Source organism: Centropristis striata, chromosome 6, assembly GCF_030273125.1.
Source record: "Centropristis striata isolate RG_2023a ecotype Rhode Island chromosome 6, C.striata_1.0, whole genome shotgun sequence".
NCBI lineage: Eukaryota > Metazoa > Chordata > Actinopteri > Perciformes > Serranidae > Centropristis > Centropristis striata.
In genome coordinates, this window is record NC_081522.1 from 36,857,013 (window position 1) to 36,881,104 (window position 24,092).

Consider the following 24,092-nt stretch of genomic DNA (forward strand, 5'->3'; position numbering starts at 1 on the left):
ATGAAGTAAGCTTCCCTGGAGCCTATAGAAGCAGTTTATACATTTTATTCAGTTGATTCAGTGGAGGTTATACAACGTTTTTTCTTAAAACTAAAGCTTTCAATTTCACCCTCGAGCTGCTTTCACTTTCTACAAACTTTTTACAGTTTTCTTCAAGGATTTTAGGCATTTTCTGACATATTACAGCATGTATTCCTAATGGGAAGTTACACTACTGTGCATTCTTGATGAATTAAAGTTACTTTAATCTGCGGCATTCTCCAGGGTCGGCTATTAGGCCCCTGTTTGCTTTATCGTTGCAGTCCGGTCTTATTGTTGCATTAGTTTGCACGAGGCTCAGGATTTTTTACTGGTTGTTTTGCCCTTTAAAATGATTCCCACTGCAGTTTAGTGGCATTATTATATGGTAATGTACAGCACAAAGCTGCAAACATCTCAACACTGAAGAGTAAATTAGTTTATTTCAGATGTGCAGTTTGAAATGTATCATGTTTTATATGCACTAAATGTTACATTTAGCTTTAATTTTGGATTTGGGAGCAGAAATGTACTTCTTTAGCTGTTTTACACACTATATTTAGGTCAAAAGAAAGTTGTAAACTTCCTTAAAACTAAAGCTTTCAGTTTAATCCTCCAATTTACAAGAAAAAAATGTCAAACTTTCATCTCTACAGACTTTCTACAAAGTCAGTTTGCTTATCAAGGATTGAAGCCATTTTAAGACATATATTCTTAAAGGGATGTTATCGTGCTGTCCGTTCTTGATAAATTAAAGTCACTTTAATCACATTTTACTGGTTGTTTTGCCTTTTAAAATGATTCCCATAGCAGTTAAGTGGCATTATTATATGGAAATGTACAGCACAAAGGTGCAAACATCTCAACACTGAAGAGTAAATGAGTTTATATAACGTGCAATTGGAAATGTATCATGTTTAATATGCACTAAATGTCAAATTTGGCTTTAATTTTGGATTTGGGAGCAGAAAATAGACTTCTTTGGCTGTTTTACATGCTAATGTTGGGTCAAAATGTCCAAATTTCCTTGTAACCAATATTATTAATTTCTATTCTTGTTCATTCAGTGGAGGTTATATGATGATGGCTGGAGTTATTTCTGAAACTAAACCTTTCAATTTAGACAAAGGAAAACTGTCAAACATTAAAATAGTGAAGGAGTTTCATTCTCTCCAAGTGTTTTATTCTGCTTCAGCATGTCTGAGATTGTTCAGTCACACACGGATCATCGGCACAGCTTGGACAATATGTCATTAAAATTCCTGTTTAATTGATTCCTCTGAATTATAGATTTCCAGAATTCGGCGGAATGTCTCTCCGCACCTTTAGCGGTTTGTCTCCAGAGAGCCGGCTGTGCTTTGATGAGAAATATTTCATTGTGCTTTGAATCCAACATCAGGCGTGCATCTGTTCTATGGGTTTAGCTCATCGACATCATCGAGCATGATAATTTCTCCCCAGACAGCCTTGAACGAGCCGTAATGTCATACGCGGCGAATTGATGGCCTTATGCTTAGTGGGAAATAAATCAATGTGCCGTACAGAGTAAGATTTTAAAACGACGGCATAAAACACGTCTGCAGCGAGTTGGTTTTCCTAAAGGATTTTGGGCGTTTTCAGACATGTTACAGCCATTTGTTTCTACAGGGACGTTACTCTGCTGTACATCCATGATGAGAAGCTGATTAATTAAAGTTACTTTCATCACAATTTGTCCTCAGCTGAGGGACTCAGATTGGCAGGTCAGATATTCTGCTCTTTAATAACCCATATAGGAAGAAGATGATAAGAGAAATGACCATCAAAGCCTCGTTTCGGTGCAACGTTTAAAGCAGGGGTCTCAAACTCAAATTACCTGTTGGAGGCAGTATTAAAATGACCAAAAAAGACACAAAATGACCAAAAAGACACAAAATTCTTAAAAAAAGACACAAAATTACCCAAAAAAAGACACAAAATTACCAAAAAAGACACAAAATTACTACAAAAGACACAAAATGACAGAAAAAAAAATCAATTACTTAAAAAAAAGACACAAAATGACAGAAAAAAAATCAATTACTTAAAAAAAAGACACAAAATGACAGAAAAAAAATCAATTACTTAAAAAAAAGACACAAAATGACCAAAAGACACAGAATTACAAAAAAAGACACAAAATGACCAAAAGACACGAAATGACTGAAAAAACACTAAATTACTTAAAAAGAAACAAAATGACCAAAAAAAGACACAAAATTCTTTAAAAAAGACACAAAATTACCCAAAAAAAGACACAAAATGACAGAAAAAAAAGAAATTACTTAATAAAAGGAAACAAAATGACCAAAAAAAGACACAGAATTACCAAAAAGACACAAAGTTATTAAAAAAAGACACAATTATGAAACAAAAGACACAAAATTACCAAAATAAAGACACAAAATTACCAAAAAAAGTAATTAAAGGGACCTTCCACACTCAACACGGTAAAGTGCCATTCATATAAAACTCACATTAAACTTTCATATCGAGGTATCACTGCTTCCCCGGCTTTTACAAATGGCGTGTTGTTGTCGTGTAGAGTACTACATCACATCCCACTTAGCGACCTATCCAATCAGTAACCAGGCTTTTTTCAGGGGAGAAAAACTTTTGGCGAGTGAGACCCGCCTCCTTCCGGGTATTGGGAGGTAGTGGAAACAGCCATAATGTTCATGTTGTAAATGTTGGTCCCATTTTGAGTAAAACAGACATGAAGCAGGCTACCTTGATTCACTGTGTTTTTCTCTTTCATAATGTGTGTTTTCACTTCATGAAAGTTAATTGTAACATTTTGGGTCGTACTAAAAGACAGAAAATTAATGTTTGTAAAGTAACGACCTCTCACTGTCAAGATAGCACAAGCTGCTAACCTTTAGCAGCAGCCTTTTGTGTAAATATGATCTCTTCTGGTTCCAAATCACCAAGAAGGTGAAGGTCAAGATGCCAAAGGCTTTAAAACAGTAGTCCACGTCTCATATCAAGTACAGAACCTGCAAATGTTGATCCTGCTGTTTGATTCATGAACTTCAAATCATATTAAAATGAAAAGCTACAGGCAAAACATTCCACCATTATGATACTGACGAGGTTATTTTTACTGGTGTTCATCATAATGACATGATAACATCCTATGATAACTCTTTTGTTCATTTTTAATTATAATTTGCTCAGAATTTTTCAAACAATACCTCAGTATGGTCATGTTATCAGGACATTATCTGGGTTTAACCAGGCTCAGATCCAACATAGAGGTTTTTCACACCATGTATTGTTTTTTACTGAATTAACCAAAAAATGGATGGCTGGAACCATTTTCCTCCGCTTATCCGGGGCCGGGTCGCGGGGGCAGCAGGTTAAGCAGGGCATTCGAGACGTCCCTCTCCCCAGCCACAACGTCCAGCTATTTAAATGGACTGAAGTTATTCCTAAAATGAAGCATTTTTCTACACGTCCTGTTTATCTTGTTGTGACTCTGGATCCTCTTTGTGTTTTGCAGCTGACAGGATGCAGAGCCTGGACATATGAAGCCCACGCTACTTCCTACTGATCTGAATGAAACGCAGCCACATGCATTATTAATGACAAGGTGGGAATGGAAAAATGCACTACACACACACATATATCTGTAAACATATATTCACACTTCCTTTTTCTGTCTCGATTGAGCACAAAAGCAGCTTTTTGCTGTTGACAGACAAGCCAGAGCTGCTTTGTTTATCGGCACTGCAAACCTTAATGGTAAAGAAATGGTTGGACTTTTTGTGGAGAAGCACTTTTTTACTCTCTGTCTTGAAGATTAATACCACTCCGATGTCTCTACCCTTAATATGTTAGCGTAGCTTAGCATAAAGCCTGGGAACAGGAGGTGATGGCGAGCCAGGCTTCGTCCAAAATCAACTAAATCCATTTTCCGTCACCTGTAAAGCTCACTGATTAACAGGTTATTGTTATTCCAATTGTTCAGTCTGTAAACAAGAAAAACGGCAACGGCTATTTCTTGTTTGGGCACTTTAATATGCTGGAGTTGCCTGGCAACCTCGCCTGACAACAAGTCAGAGGCGAGCCAGCTGTTTCCCTGCTCGGTGTTTCTGCTGAGCTAAGCTAACTGGCTGCTGACTGTGGCTGCACGGACACAAGAGCGGCATCAATCTTCTCATCTAATCCACAACGAGGAGGAGAATAACTGTATGTTCACAGATGTTGAACAATTGGTTATTACCTTTCGGACACTTTTTAGAGATGTAATTCATGCAAACCCACAGATACTGCTGCAGAGGCTTAAATAAGAGCCAAGAATCCCCAAAACACTAAATCCCCAACGCGTTGTTTGTCATTTAAAATCTGCAATAACGACATATTCAACAGGAAATATTGGTCAGAACTGGACTTTTGGTACTTGGTTAAATATCTTGGGTGTCATAAAATACTGGAGGATGGATTGTTTTATACAATTAAGTGCAGTTTTGGTTATTTTCAGTACTCACACAGAGACAAAGCCCAAAAGTCAAATCTAAAAAAAGAGACAAAATGTTCTTAAAATACAGTAAAACCAACAAAATCTCTAACGACGGAATAGGTTGTGTGTTTTTACCACACATAACGACTCATATGAGCGGATTATGGTACAGATCACAGTTGTAAAGAAAAAAAAAGGCTGAATTTTCATTTAATTTAGGCTGATCTAGGTTTAGGCCAAAAAAAATAATGGTTAGTGGTTTTAAAAGAATGTTTAAAAAGTAGAAAAATGTATGTAAATGCCAGAAGTGAAGGACAAAGTGACTTCTACATAAACGTAAGGTTCACGTTGTATAAAAAAACAACAAGAAAAGGCTGCAGTTTGGTTGAATTTAGGCTACAAAACCACTGATCTACTCAACTTCCTGCTTCAAACAGTTTAAATCACATCATGTACAAAGTCCAACATCTGTTCGTGCAACTTTCGTCATTTACACTCCACATTGTCCTCATTCATTATGATTAGAGGACAGTCTGAAACGTTAAAATGGGTCGTATTTTGTTGCCTGTACAAACAACCAATTATATTGTTTGTGAGGGGAGAACAGTGTCAGTAAAACCCACACACAATTGCAACATACTATTCTGTATATTTACAGAAAAAGATGTTTGAATGTGCCATTAAAGTGGGAGTTTATTTTGGTGGAGATGTGTCAACACATTTGGAATCCACTGAAAAGAAATCAGGGGTTTTATTGTATTATATTCAAATGTGGGAGTTCCCAAAAAATGAAAACCCACTCTGAGTCAAGCTGCAGCAGCAGTGAGAGGACACAACACAGCAGGAAACAAACCAAACAAGAACATGTGTGATCAACATTACAAATGCTAAATAACAAACAGTTTCAGTCCGGAAATAATGATTTCTGAACACCTGCAGCTCTGAGGATGTTCCAACTTTTCATTTCTCACACTGCAAAAGAAGAAAAGTTGGGTGAACTCAAAATTTCAAGGCAACAATCGATAAAATTTTAAGTAAGTTGAGTTTGCCCAACTCTGAATTCAGATTTTTGTCAACTCAACTGTAAGCTGTACTAATTTATAATTTTACATTGTAATAACTTTTAATCCTTACTTCTGCTAACTCCTGCAATGTGCTGAATTGGCACGATTTAACGCCGCTAATGTTGCTACCACAATTTTGAGTTAGCATTGATACGCTAATGGCTACTCTTGTAGCTGTAACAAGCAGCGCCGCTAGCATCAGTTAGCCACTAGCATCAGTTAGCCGCTAGCATCAGTTAGCCGCCAGCATCAGTTAGTCGCTAGCATCAGTTAGCCGCCAGCATCAGTTAGTCGCTAGCATCAGTTAGCCGCCAGCATCAGTTAGCCGCTAGCATCAGTTAGCCACTAGCATCAGTTAGCCGCTAGCATCAGTTAGCCGCCAGCATCAGTTAGCCGCTAGCATCAGTTAGCCGCTAGCTTTCGCTAATGAATTTCACAGATTTCCCGCATTTCCCAACAAAGAAATAAGAGTTATCAGAACTATTGTCCCTTGTTGTGAACCTCAACTTAAAGATATAAGTAACAACAACTCACCAACTTGTTTTTGAGCAGACAACTGGCTTCCTTTGTTGTGCTAACTTACATTATTGTCCTAAATGTCAATAATTTACATTTCCAAGTTTTACCAACTTAAATCACTGTTTTAGGCCAAAAAATATAAGTTGGCCTTTTTTGCATTACATCTGTGGAGTCTGAATGTCGTCCTCTGACGTCTGAAGCTGATGTAAGTCAAGGTCTTCATTTATGCTTTCTGCAGAATTATTTTAATTAAGTGATGTTGTAATGTTATTGGCCAGGAGGCTGTGCAGTGTGCCAGCGTGCCACAGTAATGAGCAGAGAACATGGGCTTTCTTAATGTAGCCCAAATTTGCATTTTGCTCACTGCAGAACTTAAGGCAAATTACACCTCTCCGCCTGCCAAAGCCTACTCTGCTGCTCAAATAAATTCTTCCTCTTTTCTTGAGTAATGCTGGTTTTTGACACCGTTAAAATAACACGTTAGCGATTCGGAAGCCAGGGCAATAAATTTGTAACAAAAAGCTTTTCTTTCTCCATTGATTAGCAGTTTATCCCTCCTTTGTGTTTGAGTCTCACTGTGTTAAATGTCACAGTGACTGAACGGGGTTAACGGATCACTCTGAGCTCTGCAGCGCCGTGTTGCAGTGCCACTCATTTATTATACATCAACATATTGTATTTCACATTAATATCAAGTGTGCTTGTTTTGTTTCTCTTCAGTTGGGGATACAGTGGTTTTAAAATACTCCAAAGTACATTTTCTTTTCTTTTTTAGCTATTCCCAGACAAAACTTGGCATTTTTTTGTTCTTATAATGATCCAATCAGCTGCTTAGATTACTCTACAAAACAACCCAGGCCACAGTTGAATCATTTTTCTATTGGAAAAAAGTACTTATTTCATACATAAAGATTAATAAGTAACAAAGGTGAATAACTAATAAAGTGAAATTAACCAAAACACATAAATAAACCACAACATCTGCATGAAAAATGACTTTAATGATTAATTATCAAAATATTTGGTGATTATTTTTCTGTCGATCCACTGAAAATAACATTCAGTATGGTCATTAATAGTATTCTTGGTGGATCTGACTGTCTCAAGGGTTGTTTTTTTATTTATTTATTTTTATTTATTTTTTGAAACACATTTACATACAAGACATACAAGTAAACAAGGGTAACATAAAAAGGCATATATATCTTGAATGTATAATTCAGCCATTTCCATATTAAACAGCCAGAACAGAAAAATAGGAAAATATATGGTCGCAATAGAAACTTATGTCTAGAACATTAAAATTAAAATAAAGAAAAAATTATTGATCTTTATCCCAATCTTTTATAATTGCTAACGTTGGCCAACCATCTGATTGTGGCTTTCTTTTTTTTTATCATAAACTTGGTCAATAAATAATGATGTTTTTGGAACATAATGAATGGTTCCAATTTAACATATTTTTCGGTAACGCTTTATATTAAGGTCCTTGTAATAACCATTAATTAACAAGTAATAAGGCCCTTGTTAGTCCTTACAAGATGCTTATTAACATTATTGTGTGTTTATAAGCTTATATAAGTGTTGATAATGGCATTACAAACACCCATGACCCACCCATTATGTCTTTGCCATGCCTTTATTAATCTTATTTTGTTTGCTTATTGATATTAAAATATACTTTATTGCTCATCTATTATAAGTTAACTATAAGTTAACTATGCTTTTTGCAACTACCGGATCTAAAGCGAGAACAATGCCTTATTACTTGTTAATTAATGGTTATTAAGGACCTTATTATAAAGCGTTACCAAGAGATTTAAAGCAGCAAATCTGCGTGAAAAAAGTCACAGATTTACGAGAAACGTGGGGAAAAAAGCTATTTTTTTTCTCGCAGATTCACACAAAATACAAAAAACACCACAAAAAAATAAAAACATACACAAAATTACAAAAAACACACAAAAAACACAAATAAACACACAAAAAGCACAATTTTGTTTTTACAAAAAAAAACGGACAAGGTTACACATAAAAACACACACAACACACACATAAAAACACAAAAACCCACAATAAATTACAAAAAACTATAAGTTAACTATGCTTTTTGCAACTCCCGGATCTAAAGCAAGAACAATGCCTTATTACTTGTTAATTAATGGTTATTAAGGACCTTATTATAAAGCGTTACCTGTTTTTCTTTTTTGAAAAAAAAAGAAATTCCCCAGAAGCACAATGGTGTTTAGCAACATATTTTTTCTTCTTCTTGCAAACCCCCCGAACTGTCTCAAGGGTTTATAATGAATGGAAACTTGGACCTCGTGCCTCTTTTGACTGGCTGCATAATGAAGTCAGGATAAAACCGTCACAGTTTTCCTTCTGCTGGTTGCACACGCCGGGTCACTCTGCAGCGTCGGCACCCACGGATGCATTTCCTTCCCGCCTTTCTATCCTTGGCGGGAACGTGTGAGCAGGTAGAGACACAGCCGCAGAATGAATGGGCGGCGAAGGCAGCGGCGAGGTGGACCAGAGAGATTAGCTGGGAAATTGACACTGACAAATCTCATACATTAAGGCTTCCTGGGAGGCAGCTATCGGTAGAAGAGGCGGCAGGTACCATATCCCGTAAATGGCACTGGGTTTCTTTAATACTCTGCTCGCAGCACGTTGGAAAGCCGAAACCACCCGGTTGTCTACACGGCAGCAGATAAGAAAGCCAGGTGTGCTCGGAGGCATTTCATTTGACTAATGTGTTTACAGCTAGAATAATGAATAGAGTGAGGAAGATGAGAGTAATTAATTTGAGCTGTTCTAGCTAAATAACAAAGCAAATACAGGCAAAACTGTTTCATTTCCCTTTGGAGCCGGAGCTTTTCTCGCCTGCTTTAATGAGATAAAGCCAGCCGTCTTTGATAAGGAGTCCTAGTTACTGTTGTTAGTAGCCCAATAGCCTTTTGATCTGTTCTCAGGGTGTTTGCTCACAGTTTTCTGTATAGGAACCAAGGACAAAGCCACATGCAGCATTAACATACATCATCCCACCGTCCACAGAGCCTCAAAACATGACCTCAAAAAAAGAAAAGGCATTTTTCTTGCAACAAAACAATGTAAATATAGGACGTAATAAGCTACTTGCACACAGAACCTGTGAGTACGATCTGTAATAATTCTTAATTCAGAAACATCTTCATCATGAAACAACTTTTTGTTTTTTTTGAGACATATGCATGTGAAAATACAAAAAAAGCAAACAAAAGTGTAGTATATGACCTGTAGTCTTCACATTCCGATGTTAACGATTATTTTCTGTCGTCTCTGTTCATTTACAGCATCAAAGAAAGATGCAAAAACACTAAAACTATAACTTTTTTTCTGTACTGTATACTATGTATACTATACTGTATACTACTACTGTACAGTAGTAGTATACAGTATATATATCCTGTTTACCAGTGGTGATGTTTGGTGACACAGGTTTTATTTAAAAATGTATGATTTAATTGAAAAATGTATGAAAACAACCCTTAAAAATATCTAGTAAGTCACAATGATATGATCCCTCACCAGCTTCCCACCCATGAAAACAGCAGGATTAAAAAATTTAAAAGTTAAGATGCAAACACAAACTTAAACATTTATTCATCACCTAAACGACAGAATATTTCACTTGCACATAACTCTCACAATCACGTATTGACCAGTCGATGTAATGTTACGTTAGCATGTGTTTATAGGCCTATATAAGTGTTTATATTGGCATTATAATGCAGTTAATAGCAGGCTATATAAACAATTACAAGATTCTCATGAGGCTTTTATTAATGTTCTTAAACAGTTTCTTATAAGCGCTTATAAATCTATATAGCCTTCTATTAACTGTATTATTATTGTACTGTATTAGCCTTCCATTAATAACACTTATATAGGCTTATAAACACACAATAATGATAATAAGCATCTTGCAAGGACTTACAAGGGCCTTATTACTTGTTAATTAATGGTTATTTCAAGGACCTTAATATAAAGCGTTACCCAAAGGTGAATCACTAATAAAGTGGATGCGAAAATGTAATTAAGAAATGCACTATTTTATCTTCATTAGGTATCAGAGTAGCTGTTGAATCATAGATATGCTGCTGGTTCTCCAGCGTCCTGAGAGTAAACGTTCTGATTAGAGAACATAAAGAGCTCCCCGGCCTCTGCAGCCGCTCCTCTCACACTGTTATTCCCAGTGACTTAACCTCGCTCAAGAGGTTCATGCTGTGTTCCTTCTATCTTTATTTATTTTGGACAGTGAAGCTGTTTTCCCAGAAAAAAGGGAAACCGGTGCCCTTGCTGTTGCCTAGCAACAAAGTGAGTCCATGGGACTTGGCACCTTGCAGGATCCTTCCAGACTACCTTGAAACTTGTCCTCTTTGGACGTGTGGGGGAAGTTTCCTTACGTCCAGGCACGGAAAATATTATTACACCACCTTGCTTTCTTCTTCATTTAATGCCTGGTACAACTAAAGGTACATTTGTTTTGACAAATATAATGATAACAACAAAAATAGCTGATAAGAGTTTAATTTAACTCTATGGAGTTTTTGGGCTATTTTGCCCATTTTTTCTCCTTTCCATCCTGCCTGTATTCACCACTTAAAACATGTTTAAATGCCATGTTGGTATATTTTTTTCACCTATATGATCTAATAATAATTATTTTTTTTATTCTGACTTACTGGATCAACATTTTGAACCAAAAAGAAACAAAGAAAAACCAACATAAATGTGATCTTGTGATTGTGTGTGTTCCTGTCATCCAACTCTGGTTTTTAGCATAAAAAAATTGGTCATTTTGTGTGTTTTTTGGTCATTTTGTGTCTTTTTTTTGGTAATTTTCTGGGTTTTTTTAGTCATTTTCTGTCTTTTTGAGTTTTTTTTTGTCATTTTGTCTCTTTTTTTTGGTCATTTTCTGTCTTTTTTTTTTTTAGTAATTTTCTGTTTTTTTTTGTCATTTTGTGTCTTTCTTTGGTCATTTTCTGTCTTTTGTTGTGTCTTTTTTAGTCATTTTGTGTCTTTTTTGGTCATTTTTTTTATCTTTTTTTAGTCATTTTCTGTCTTTTTGTGTCTTTTTTTGGTCATTTTGTCTCTTTTTTTAGTTCTTTAGTCCAACATAAAATGTGATGGAATAAAGGGGAATTCAGATTTCTGTCACAATGTTTTTTACAAGTGTACGAGTTATTTCTGCTTTGATTTTATTAAAAATAAAAAGGTCAGTTCTTACAATATAACAAAAATGCAGAGATTCAGTTTTATTCCATGCATAACAAATATATAATAATATGGTTCAGAAGCAGCTTTAAACAGAGCATCTTCCACTCAGAACGATGAATTCATCAGACTTTATTTTATTTTGGTGGTTCATCAAGGAGACGAGCTGATAAATATTCATGACTGCGTTGTGTTCTTAAAATAAGGCTCATTAGCACTCCCAGCCTCTTTTCAAGTTCCGCCTTTCTCTTGTCACTCTCAAAAGAGCAACACAAACATGTTATTCATCTCCAGAATATCTGCGCTCCAATATTACACCGAAATGATGCCTTTTAATCTGAAGTCAGGCCGACTCTAATGCTATTAGACTCTGATTCCTGTTCAAGTGCCCGTAAGAGTATTGATTGAATCAGTTTAAGTGTTGTAAAAAAAAATAAAAAAAATGTTGGTGCTGTAATAACAGAATTGATTTCTTAAAATAAAGGGGAGTATATGCTCCTAACAGGATTACAAATACTCTATTTCCTCCTAAAGAGAATAAAGAAATAAATAACTTTGGGCAGCACAACAGCTCAGTGGTTAAACTTTCAGCCTCCTCGTCTGAAACGAGCTGTTTGTTTGTCCTCTTGTCCAGGGCTCTGAAATGTGTTTAACCCATTTAAGGCGGGAAAGCATTATCGCATTTCTACCATTAAAACTGGGGGCGCTGTTGCATTATTCTAACATTAAAGCTGGGAAAGCGGATACGTCGTTTTGTAGTATTTGTAGTTTTTTCCACCTATTTTCGGTCTCTTGGCCAATGAAATGCATCAGAATACATGTGGGAGTGTCGCAATGCAACATGAGACTTTTCCAGAACTTTGAAATCATCACCAAAAAAAGACACAAAATGACCAAAAAAGACACAAAAAGACCAAAAAAAGACAAAATGACCAAAAACAAGACACAAAATGACCAAAAAAAGACACAAAATGACTAAAAACAGACACAAAATGACTAAAAAGACACAAAATTACCAAAACAAGACACAGAATGACCAAAAAAAGACACAAAATGACTAAAAAAGACACAAATGACCCAAAAAAAGACACAAAATGACAAAAAAAGACACAAAATTACAAAAAAGGACACAAAATGACTAAAAAATGACACAAAATGACCAAAAAAGGACACAAAATGACTAAAGAAAGACAAAAAATGACCAAAAAAAGACACAAAATGACTAAAAAAAGACACTAAATGACTAAAAAAAGACACAAAATGACTAAAAAAGACACAAAATGACAAAAAAAAGACACAAAATGACTAAAAAAGACACAAATGACCCAAAAAAAGACACAAAATGACAAAAAAAGACACAAAATTACAAAAAAGGACACAAAATGACTAAAAAATGACACAAAATGACCAAAAAAGGACACAAAATGACTAAAGAAAGACAAAAAATGACCAAAAAAAGACACAAAATGACTAAAAAAAGACACTAAATGACTAAAAAAAGCCACAAAAAGACACAAAATGACTAAAAAAGACACAAAATGACTAAAAAAGGCCACAAAAAGACCAAAAAAAAGACAAAATGACCAAAAAAAGACACAAAATGACCAAAAAAAGACACAAAATGGCTAAAAGAAGACACAAAATGACCAAAAAAAGGACACAAAATGACCAGAAAAAGACACAAAATGACTATAAAAAGACACAAAATGAGAATACATGTGGGAGTGTTGCAATGCCTGCTTAGGCGACACAAAGCAAGAGCTCTTAGAAAATGGAGGGTAATGTTGATGGATGGATGGGTTAATTTTCATGACATTTAATTTACATTCAGGGCTAATCCAGTTCTCCTCATGCTCTCGTGTTAAACAGACTGGACAGTTTAGGGACCATATTTAGGCCTGAACAGGAACAAGGGTCTCAGTTAATGTTTGTTTTCAAATAATTAATTTTTAGATGAATTGTTTGTTCCAATAAAATGTCAGAAAGCAGAGAAAATAGCTCAACACAGGCTCCCAGGATGTCTTCATGTCGCTTTTTCTGCCCGATCCACAGCCCCAAATAGTCCCAATCATATTGCATTTGCAGACAGGGCGAGGCTTGTTTTTGCCTTTTTGAAATATGATTTTGTGCAAAATATACAAGGACATTCAGTGTGTGTTGATTGCTGTTGGCGGGGACGTTGTCTTGTCATGTTCACCAGAAAGTGAGAAGTTTACAGACAGACACTTCTGCAGCTGGCTGAGATTATAATATGATTGGATTAAAACAAATGACAGCTGTGTGACCTTAGCGTGCACAATCAGTGATGGAAAAATGTCAGTTTCAACATGAAAATACAAGCAAAAGATTCCACCAACACGAAAGTGACTGCCACATATGTTGAGAAACTCATTGAAACCATAAAATGCTTTAATTATTTGCTTGATAAATGACTTACATGACTCATAGATGAGCTAAATTGCTGTTAATCAACTTATCTTTTAATAAACCGGCTGCATTGCCAGTAGGAGTCAGTCGGATGGAGCTCAGACTTCGTCTTTTAGTCGATCTGAAATAAATATTCTTTGTTATGAATAGGAGATTGAGAGTGAAAACAGCTCTGGGAGTTCAAGGTAAGCACCACGGACAGCTCCTGCATTTAATGTGATCCGTGTCTACTTCATTGTAGATGCAAAGAAAGAGCCAACTTCAGAACATCTCACCATTTAAAACCTTTAGTAAACGTGAGAAATGGAATCGTAGCGATGAATATACAGAGAATTGTGCATTTTATTTTTTGCATCTGTGACTTTGCATTCAGTTCAGTGTAAAGTGTGTAATGTGAATTTAGGGCACTTTATAGAATATAAACGTCTTTAATAGGTAAGTGGATAATGACTTCACATTTTTTTACTAATCCATCTGTTGCATTGTGTGCAAACAGTAAAAATCCAGTTTTGCTTCATTATGAGCAGCTCGGGCACTTAACACACACATCCTTGTACATCTATCTTTGTGGGGACCCTCGTCACATGAATGTCCTCACTCTGTTGGTTTCAAACGTGTTCCAGTCCTCACTGTGTAGGAAGTAAACACACACACACACACACACACACACACACATCCTTGTACTTGTACCTTTGTGAGGACCCTCATTTGAATAGTGAATTCCCAGCCCTTTACCCTAACCCTTAACCTAATGTAACCTTTAACCCTAAATCTAAGTCTGAACTCTCAAAACAGAAGTGAAGACCAGCCAAAATGTCCTCACTTCACAAAATGTCCTCACTCTGTTGGTTAAAAAATGTGTCCCGGTCCTGACTATGTAGGAAGTACAAGAACACACCCACACATGCTTGTCCATCTATCTTTGTGAGGACCCTTATTGGAATTGTGAATTCCCAGCCCCTTACCCTAACCCTTAACCTAACCTTCACCATCACAACTAAATGCCCAACCCTAACCCTAAAATAAAGCTAATGTAACCTTAATCCTAAACAAAGTCATAACCCTCAAAAAAGCCTTTAAAGAAGTGAGGACCGGCCAAAATGTCCTCACTTCACAAAAAATGTCCCCACTCTGTTGGTTTCAAACGTGTTCCGGTCCCCACTATGTAGGAAGTACAAGAACAAACACACACACATACACACACACACACACACACACACACACACATCTTTGTCCATCTCCCTTTGTGAGGACCCTCATTGGAATAGTGAATTCCCAGGCCCTTACCCTAACATAAACCTAATGTAACTCTAGTCATAACCATCAAAAAAGCCTTTAAAGAAGTGAGGACCGGCTGAAATGTCCTCACTTTGCAAAATGTCCTCACTCTGTTGGTTTCAAACGTGTTCCGGTCCTCAATGTGTAGGAAAGACAAGAACACACACACACACTTGTAAGGAGTGGTTTCTGCAGGAGGGAGGCTCACCTCACTTACAGGCTTGGTCCACCCATAGACAACCTATTAACATCCACTTTATCAGCGCTTTCATATTTCATGACCCAGTTCATGAAACTTTAATGCAGCGCTGCTTCTACACGTTTGTGTTTTTAGTGCAAAGTCATGTCTGGATAGAAAGCTCCACCTATAGCTGCAGTCTTAACCACAGCTGCAAACCAAAAAATTATCGACTTCATTTTAAAGGAAGCAGCAGGTTATTATGACCTCGATGCATACGTGCTCCCCGTGGCTGTCCAAAGGATCTGGGATGGATTGTGGCTCACAGAAAGGACATCATTAGTGGTGCAAAATGGTTTCACAGAGCCAAAAACCTGCTGAAAGCAGACGATGGGCCAAACGCCAGTGGTTTCCTCTCTCTCTCTCTCTCTCTCTCTCTCTCTCTCTCTCTGCGGACATGGCATTCAGGCTGCTGTGCCACACTAAAGTATGTCTGGGGTAATGTGCTGCCCTCAGATTGCTGGAGTCCTACCGAGCCTGTGGGACGCACGATTAGCCTGTGCCCAGACCTGATATGTGGTGACCGGAGCCAAGCACCGATAGATGAATAGAAAGAAGAGACGTGAGGAGATTGGAAGGGAAAAAGGGATAGGCGGTATGCAGAGGTGAGTGTCCGTAATGTGCAGGAAAGCCTGTTAGTGCTTGAGGGCTTCCAGGCTAAAACAGAATGCATTTGAATAGTTGGAACCCAAATGTTTTTTTTCCCAAAGACCTATGCCAGCATGGTTTCACGTAAAAATTCATGCCAGGCCCTGAGAGAGCTCCAGCGTGAATGAAAAAGACTTTAAAAGGGGTGACTCTGAATGTGGCAATCACTCTGAGAAAAACCAAAATGGCAGTGGTGGTGCACAAAGCAGCAATACTGAAAAAAATACCACAGGTTATTTCCAACGGACCTCGGTTCAATGTGCCACAGTTTGGATGGCTTCTCTATGGAAACACAGTGGGAATTGACACTTAGCCTGCGAGCCACTGCTCTTGGATTGTGCTCCCTGCATCCTGATGCCTCCTGAGAGAACACAATATATATTGTTTTGTTGCAAATCCAGAAAAAACAAAAAAAATCTCCTCATTTGGGGTTAAAAGCTCAAACAAGCGCTCTATCGTGAACGTAGAGCTGTGGGCTATGCCTTTTGATGACATCACACGCTACAGTCTTGGTTACTGGGCTCACAGAGAGTTGCTCATGTTCACAAATATTTGGTTGAAACTTGTCCAAAGGATATGTGAGTCAGAAGAACGAGTAGAAGTGGAGCTGTGTGTGTGTGTGCGTGTGTGTGTGTGTGTGTGTGTGTGTGTGTGTGTGTGTTCGGGCTGCATGAACCAAAAGATTCTCTCTCCAGTTTGTTTTTCCAGGAGAGAAATGTGAGTTTCTGGCTGCATCGCTCTGCAAAAGGCTGCACAAGTCACTGCTGTCCTGAAGGCACAATATGGTAGCTGTTTGAATGTCAGTGCCACGAGTTAACATTAAATATAGTATCATAATGTATGTTTCATGTACGCCGTGCTCTCTTAACGCTATGGAGTCTGGGGCTACTTTGTCTTGTGTAGTGATGAGTAACTATGAGCAGGTTTGGTGAGTTTCGGCTCATGTTTTGGTCCCGTTTACAGTTTTTTTGCACAATTTCTCATCAGCTTCACCGAAAGTCTGGTCCGGTTACATTTTGGTATTCTACTCTAAAACCTTTATTTTTATGGCACTTAAATCAAATATTTATGTATTCTTATAGTCTCAAATTTGGCTTGAATGTAGTAGTTCGAATGAGCAGGTTTGGTGAGTTTACACAACTTTAGGTCACATTTACAGTTTAATTTCTTTTTCTTTTTTGCACAATTTCTCATCAGCTGCAACATAACATTTGTTCTGTTTGCATTTTGTTATTCTAGTCTAAAACCTATTATTGTGGCAATTAAAAATGCAAATACTTATGCATTCTTATTGTCTCCAATTAGGCTGGAATGTAATAGTTAGAATGAGCAGGTTTGGTGAGTTTAGACTTAAGTTTTGGTCACGTTTACAGTTCAATTCCTTTCTTTTTTTCTGCACAATTTCCTATCAGCTGCAACGAAAGTATACCCCAGTTGCATTACTTTAATAGCAACTAAATCAAATATTATTACATTCTTCAGTCTCAAATTAAGGCTTGAGGGTAGCAGTTAGTACGTATGAGTTTAGGCCAAAGTTCTGGTCACGTTTACAGTTCAGTTTCTTCCTTTTTTTCTGCACAATTTCCCAACAGTTGCACCGAAAGTCTGCTCGTTGCATTTTGGTATTTTAGTCTAAAACTTGTTTTTTTATGGCACTTAAAAATGCAAATATTTATGCATTCTTACTGTCTCAAATTTGGCTTGAATGTAGTAGTTAGAATAAGCAGGCTTGATGAGTTCACCCACGTTTTTGTCACATTTACAGTTTAATTTATTTTTCTTTTTTGCACAATTTCCTATCAGCTGCAACGAAAGTATGCTCCAGTTGCATTACTTCAATGGCACCTAAATCAAATATTATTACATTCTTCAGTCTCAAATTAAGGCTTGAGGGTAGCAGTTAGTACGTATGAGTTTAGGCTCATGTTTTGGTCACGTTTACAGTCCAGTTTCTTCCTTTTTTTCTGCACAGTTTCCCAACAGTTGCACTGATAGTCTGCTTGTTGCATTTTGGTATTTTAGTCTAAAACTTGTTTTTATGGCATTTAAAAATGCAGATATTTTTGCATTCTTATAGTCTCAAATTTGGCCTGAATGTAGTAGTTAGAATAAGCAGGCTTGATGAGTTTATACGTGTTTTTGTCACATTTACAGTTTAATTTCTTTTCTTTTTTGCACAATTTCCTATCAGCTGCAACGAAAGTATGCTCCAGTTGCATTACTTTAATGGCACCTAAATTAGAATATTATTACATTCTTCAGTCTTAAATTAGGGCTTGAGGGTAGCAGTTAGTACGTATGAGTTTAGGCTCATGTTCTGGTCACGTTTACAGTTCACTTTCTTTCTTTTTTTCTGCACAATTTCCTAACAGTTGCACCGAAAGTCTGCTTGTTGCATTTTGGTATGTTAGTCTAAAACTTGTTTTTATGGCACTTAAAAATGCAAATATTTATGCATTCTTATTGTCTCAAATTTGGCCTGAATGTAGTAGTTAGAATGAGCAGGCTTGATGAGTTTACCCACGTTTTTGTCACATTTACAGTTTAATTTATTTTTCTTTTTTGCACAATTTCCTATCAGCTGCAACGAAAGTATGCTCCAGCTGCATTACTTTAATGGCGCCTAAATCAAATATTATTACATTCTTCAGCCTCAAATTAAGGCTTGAGGGTAGCAGTTAGTACGTATGAGTTTAGCCTCATGTTCTGGTCACGTTTCCAGTTCAGTTTCTCCCTTTTTTTTCTGCTCAATTTCTCATCAGCGGCGTTGAAAGTCTGCCGCGGCGTCGACATGACCCTCTTAACGCTGCAATCTTGACTTAATTCCCTGCCATATTTCTCACTGTCACTCTGCAGCTTGTTGTATGTTTGTGTTATCATCACGACATCCCTCTGTAGGCTTTACCCATAAATATCATTTACGGGCTGTATACACAATGAGGCAGACAGGACACACACACGCACACACACATTCACGCACACAAAAAGAGCTCCCATAGGGACCTGAAGAGAATAGCAGTTAAATGATCTGGCCTCCTCCAGGACAAGGCAGCATTCAATCACAGACGACAGTCCGGCCCGGAGGAATACAGACAAACACATCACGTTATTGAGAGGAATAAGGTGAAATACATCGGGCTTCACAAACAAGGTTTACACTGCTCCCGTGGTACCCCCCTGCTGCCGTTGTCACCCATTAATTATCAGTGTGGATTCATAACATGCTTGATTAGTGCCTTAAATTGTCTCTGCAGCCATGGATCCACGGCCGTTTTCACAGGGAAATTATAAACTCAATGAAAAGTGTGACAATCATGATGATTGATGGTGTTTGTTTTATTGGAGTGTGTTCCTGTGCACCGGGCCCGGGCAGGGTCCTTGGAGAGGGCCATCAGTGTGATGGCTGCAGTGCACACATCTCATGACTCACAGTTCCCCAAAGCGCTCGCAGACTGTGGAATTGTTGAAAAGGAAAAAAAAGGAAAAGGGCAATATAATAAAAAGACATAAAACCTGGGTGTGGAGGCTCTGGAACAGATGTTGTTTTGCCTCCATTGTGTGCAGCCGACTGTTTAAACATCATATTTAGTGTATTCAGAAACTATTGGATTGTATTTGCTTACATCCTTGCAAAAAATAAACAAATTGAACTGGAAACGTGAGCCTTAACTTACCAAACCTACTAATACTACACTGTAAATTTTATGGTGAAAAACTGCTAAACCATGACAGTAAAAGACCGTAAAATAATAAATGGGTTAATTTAGTTTCAGTAACTGTATATATCAGCCAAAACAGTAATTTTTTAAACATTTTTTTTATAAAATAATAAGAAATCTGCAAAATAATATGAAATAATGCAATCTGATGGGAAATTGTGCAGAAATAAATAAATAAATTGAACTGTAAACATGACCAAAACATTAGCCAAAGCTCACCAAACCTACTCATACTAACTTCAAAATTCAACCATAATTTGAGACTATAAGAATGCATAAATATTTAATTTAAGTGCCATAAAATGAAAGGTTTTAGAGTAAAATAATGCAAAATGCATTAAAATGCAACTGGAGCAGACTTTCGGTGCAGCTGATGACAAAATTGTGCAGGAAAAAAAAGACAAAAATTTAACTGTAAATGTGACAAAAACATTAGCCTTAACTCACCAAAACTGCTCATACTAACTTCTAAATTCAAGCCTAATGTGAGACTATAATAATGCATAAATATTTGGGAACAAACCTGGGAGTGGAGGCCCTGGAACAGATGTTGTTTTGCCTCCATTGTGTGCAGCCGACTGTTTAAACATCATATTTAGTGTATTCAGAAAATATTGGATTGTATTTGCTTACATCCTTGCAAAAAATAAACAAATTGAACTGGAAATGTGAGCAAGACATTAGCCGAAACTTAACAATCCTAGTCATACTACACTGTAAAAAATGTCTGTAGATTTTATGGTGAAAAACTGCTAAAAAAAATGACAGTAAAAGACCGTACAATTTAAAAAATGGGTTAATTCAGTTTCAGTAACAATGAAACATGGTAATTGTATATATCAGCCAATTTTTTACATTTTTATGTTTATAAAATAATAAGAAATATGCAAAGTAATATGAAATAATGCAAGCTGATGAGAAATTGTGCAGAAAAAAAGAAAGAAATTGAACTGTAAACGTAACCAAAAAATTAGCCAAAACTCACCAAACCTGCTCATACTAACTTTTAAATTCAAGCCTAATTTGAGAGTATAAGAAGGCATAAATATTTCATTTAAGTGCCGTAAAATTAAAGTTTTTAGAGTAAAATAATATAAAATGCATTAAAATGCAACTGGAGTAGACTTTTGGTGCAGCTGATGACAAAATTGTGCAGAAAAAAAGACAAAAATTTAACTGTAAACGTGACCAAAACAAAATAATTGAAATGCCTTTTATTATTATTAAAACAAAAACTGTTCATACTAACTACTAAATTCAAGCCTAATTTGAGAGTATAATAATGCATTAATATTTCATTTAAGTGCCATAAAATTAAAGGTTTTAGAGTATAATTGGTGCAGCTGATGACAAAATTGTGCAGACAAAAAGAAAAAAACTGGAACTGTAAACGTGACTAAAACATTAACATGAACTCACAAAAACTGCTCATACTAACTACTAAATTCAAGCCTAATTTGAGACTATAATAATGCATAAATATTTGGGAACAAACCTGGGAGTGGAGGCTCTGGAACAGATGTTGTTTTGCCTCCATTGTGTGCAGCCGACCATGTTTAAACATCATATTTTCAGAAACAAAACATGCACCGACTCTTTTGTTTGCTTACATCCTTATCAGGCCTCATCTGTGACTTTTCAAAATAAAGTACCTGACTTCCGCGTTTCCACAGCAGCTCCTGATCGCCTCCTCACGCCTCGTTGCCCTGCGGTCGGTTGTCCACGGTCCTCATCCCCACATCCACCTGTGGGGTGATTGAAACAAGAGTGAGCTCTTGTCAGGGCCTCGGCCACCATGTAATTGAATTCTACCTTGTTTCACAGAGCGCAACAAAGCATAGCACTGGATAGAGGGTAAATATACTCAGCACTTAGAGACAAACCTGGGCCACGACTGCCCGACAACAAACACAAGCAGAGTTGTGCTCGGTATCATGTACAGACACGGAGCTGCCATCAAAGTAAAATAGTGCAGCTGCTGCCTGCCGGAGACTCTGGGCCGGGAGGAGGGCTGTGTGTGTTTTACAGGAAACGTGGACGCTGAGCTCACACTTTCATGTTTTCTATCTGGCCAAATATTAGTCTGGAACCTCAGTGCAGACCAACATACTGTGTCTCTAAATAGACATGCGTATATATCGATATATCGCCCAGCCCTAAGTGCAGGTAGCATTTAAGTCAGTAAGACAACTTATAATTAAACTTATAAAACGCTGCATTACCCTATTTAGTAGTTGACGGTTTCACGTTATTTTGCACTTCAGATTGAGTTTGTAATTGGTATCATCTTATATCTTTTTGTTGTTGTTTGATGATTAACATTAAATATTTTAGCTGTTAGCCTCCGAGCTTTTGCACAGTGCTTTTCACTGATTGGCTCGCCTGGTATCAGAAGACTAATTCTTAAATATTAGTCTGGAACCTCAGTTTATTTTTGATTTTATCTTATTTTATCTTATTATTCTATCTCTAAATAGACACGCAGCCAATCAAAGCAACAAACGACATAGTAGTGAGCAACACATGCAAGTTAGCGAAGTGATTTCTCAGTTTTCAGGCAGGAAAACGTAATGACCTTAGACAAACCCTAGTAAGGGCAGCATTTATATATAAAGAGGAAAAAAATTGAACTATATCAATATATGCGATATGGTCTAATTCCATATCACATTTAAAAATATATCTATATTTTTTATATCGATATATCGCCCAGCCCTAAGTGCCGGTAGCATTTAAGTCAGTAAGACAATTTATAATTTGTAACCAATTACGCTGCATTAGTTGACGGTTTCATGTTATTTTGCACTTCAGATTGAGTTTGTAATTGGTATCACCTTATTCTAATGCTTTGCTCTTGTTTAAATATATTTTTGTTCTTGTTTGATGATTAACATTATATATTTTAGCTGTTAGCCTCCTAGCTTTTGCACAGTGCTTTTCACTGATTGGCTACCCTGGTATCAGAAGACTAATTCTCAAATATTAGTCTGGGACCTCAGTTTATTTTTGATTGTCAAAGTGCAGACCAACATACTTTGTCTCTAAATAGACATGCAACCAATCAAAACAACAAAACGACATAGTAGTGAGCAACTCATGCAAGTTAACGAAGTGATTTCTCAGTTTTCAGGCAGGAAAACATAATGACCTGGTATAAAACGTTCTCAAATTTCAGCTAAATTTGCAGCAAGAAATTAGAAACAGAATTTTGACTCATATTCAGTCAGCACTGCCTCGTCTAACAGTTAACAGAGTTTTTTTGCAGGCTGCATGGCGGTAATTGCATCAAACCTGCCCCATATCGAATAAATCACAGCTGTGTGATTGTCCAGAGCAAATAAAACACAATCTCAGCAGATTTGACTTGTTCCCAAGCTACTGATTGGAATATTGAAATATTTTGGTTGGTGTTTCAATCATTTAGTGTCCAAAACTTGCAGATACTCATGCCGTTATTGATGCTCATCAAGCACAAGTTGGCAACATTAGTGGTAGAAAAAGCATTGACTTGAGCCCACCAGATTTTTTCTTTTCCCTTTCTACCGTTGGTTTACTTCATTAATCACAAAGGACCTCGTTTACTGTGTTGAACAGTGTCTTCTTGTTGCAGAAAATACAACAAATTAGGGTTTATTGGGACATAAAATCAGACCTCCTGCTGCTGTGTTCAGTAGATAATGACCGTGCTCTCAGGAAAAGTTTATTGGTTATTCGTTGAAGCTTAAAACGAGCTATGATTACGGTCAGCAGCAAAGCAGGAGGCAACGTACAGTTTTTATACAGCTGAAGAAGTCAAACGAGTACAAAGTTAACATTGTAGACCTCAATTAAGTTAATGTCTTAAAGGACCAACATCGGTTTACTTCATGCATGGTAATACTCTTCCCCTTAAAGACGGTTTCTCATATAAACTTCTATAAAGAGTATTTACAGGTGCATTAGAATATTATGGAAAGGTCGTTCAAGTCAAACAGCCCCAACCAAGTATTGAGTCAAATAGATGGACATACTAATCAGAGGCCAACATTTCCATATTAAACATACTTTTTAAAATTGGTCTTTTGTAATATTACATTTTTTTGAGACACTGAATTTTAGGTCTTCATTAAATGTAAGCCATAATCAAAATTAGAAGAAGTTAAATAAATTAACCCTCTGGGGTCTGATATACTACATAATATTTACTATACCCATGTTTGGTATTTGGTATTTTCTTAGCACAACTTCAGCATGATCTGACAATTATTTTTCACTTTAACCCACTTTATTAACCCTTTGGAGTTTGGGGCTATTTTGATGGGATTTGACAATTTTTCATTCTCATTCTGGGATCATTTTTTTCAACACAACCTCTCCTGATTATTATTTTGTCATTTTGACTTACTGGATCAACACAAAAACACAAAAAACCCACACACAAAAATACAAAAACCACACGCACAAAA

At 36.8% G+C, this 24,092-nt stretch overlaps 1 protein-coding gene across 3 annotated transcripts in view; it reads left to right on the forward strand.

Moving 5' to 3' along the window:
• mgat4c (mgat4 family member C) overlaps window positions 1–24,092 on the forward strand; it is a 207,408-nt gene that overhangs the window by 35,758 nt on the left and 147,558 nt on the right. The window contains exon 2 of one of the 3 annotated variants that reach the window (XM_059335015.1): window positions 3,539–3,628. The exons of 1 other annotated variant lie outside the window; for it this stretch is intronic. The gene's annotated coding sequence lies outside the window, so the exon portion shown is untranslated. Of the gene's footprint in view, window positions 1–2,608; window positions 3,629–24,092 lie in introns of those variants that run through there. One more of the 3 variants, XM_059335016.1, reaches the window with a different exon arrangement.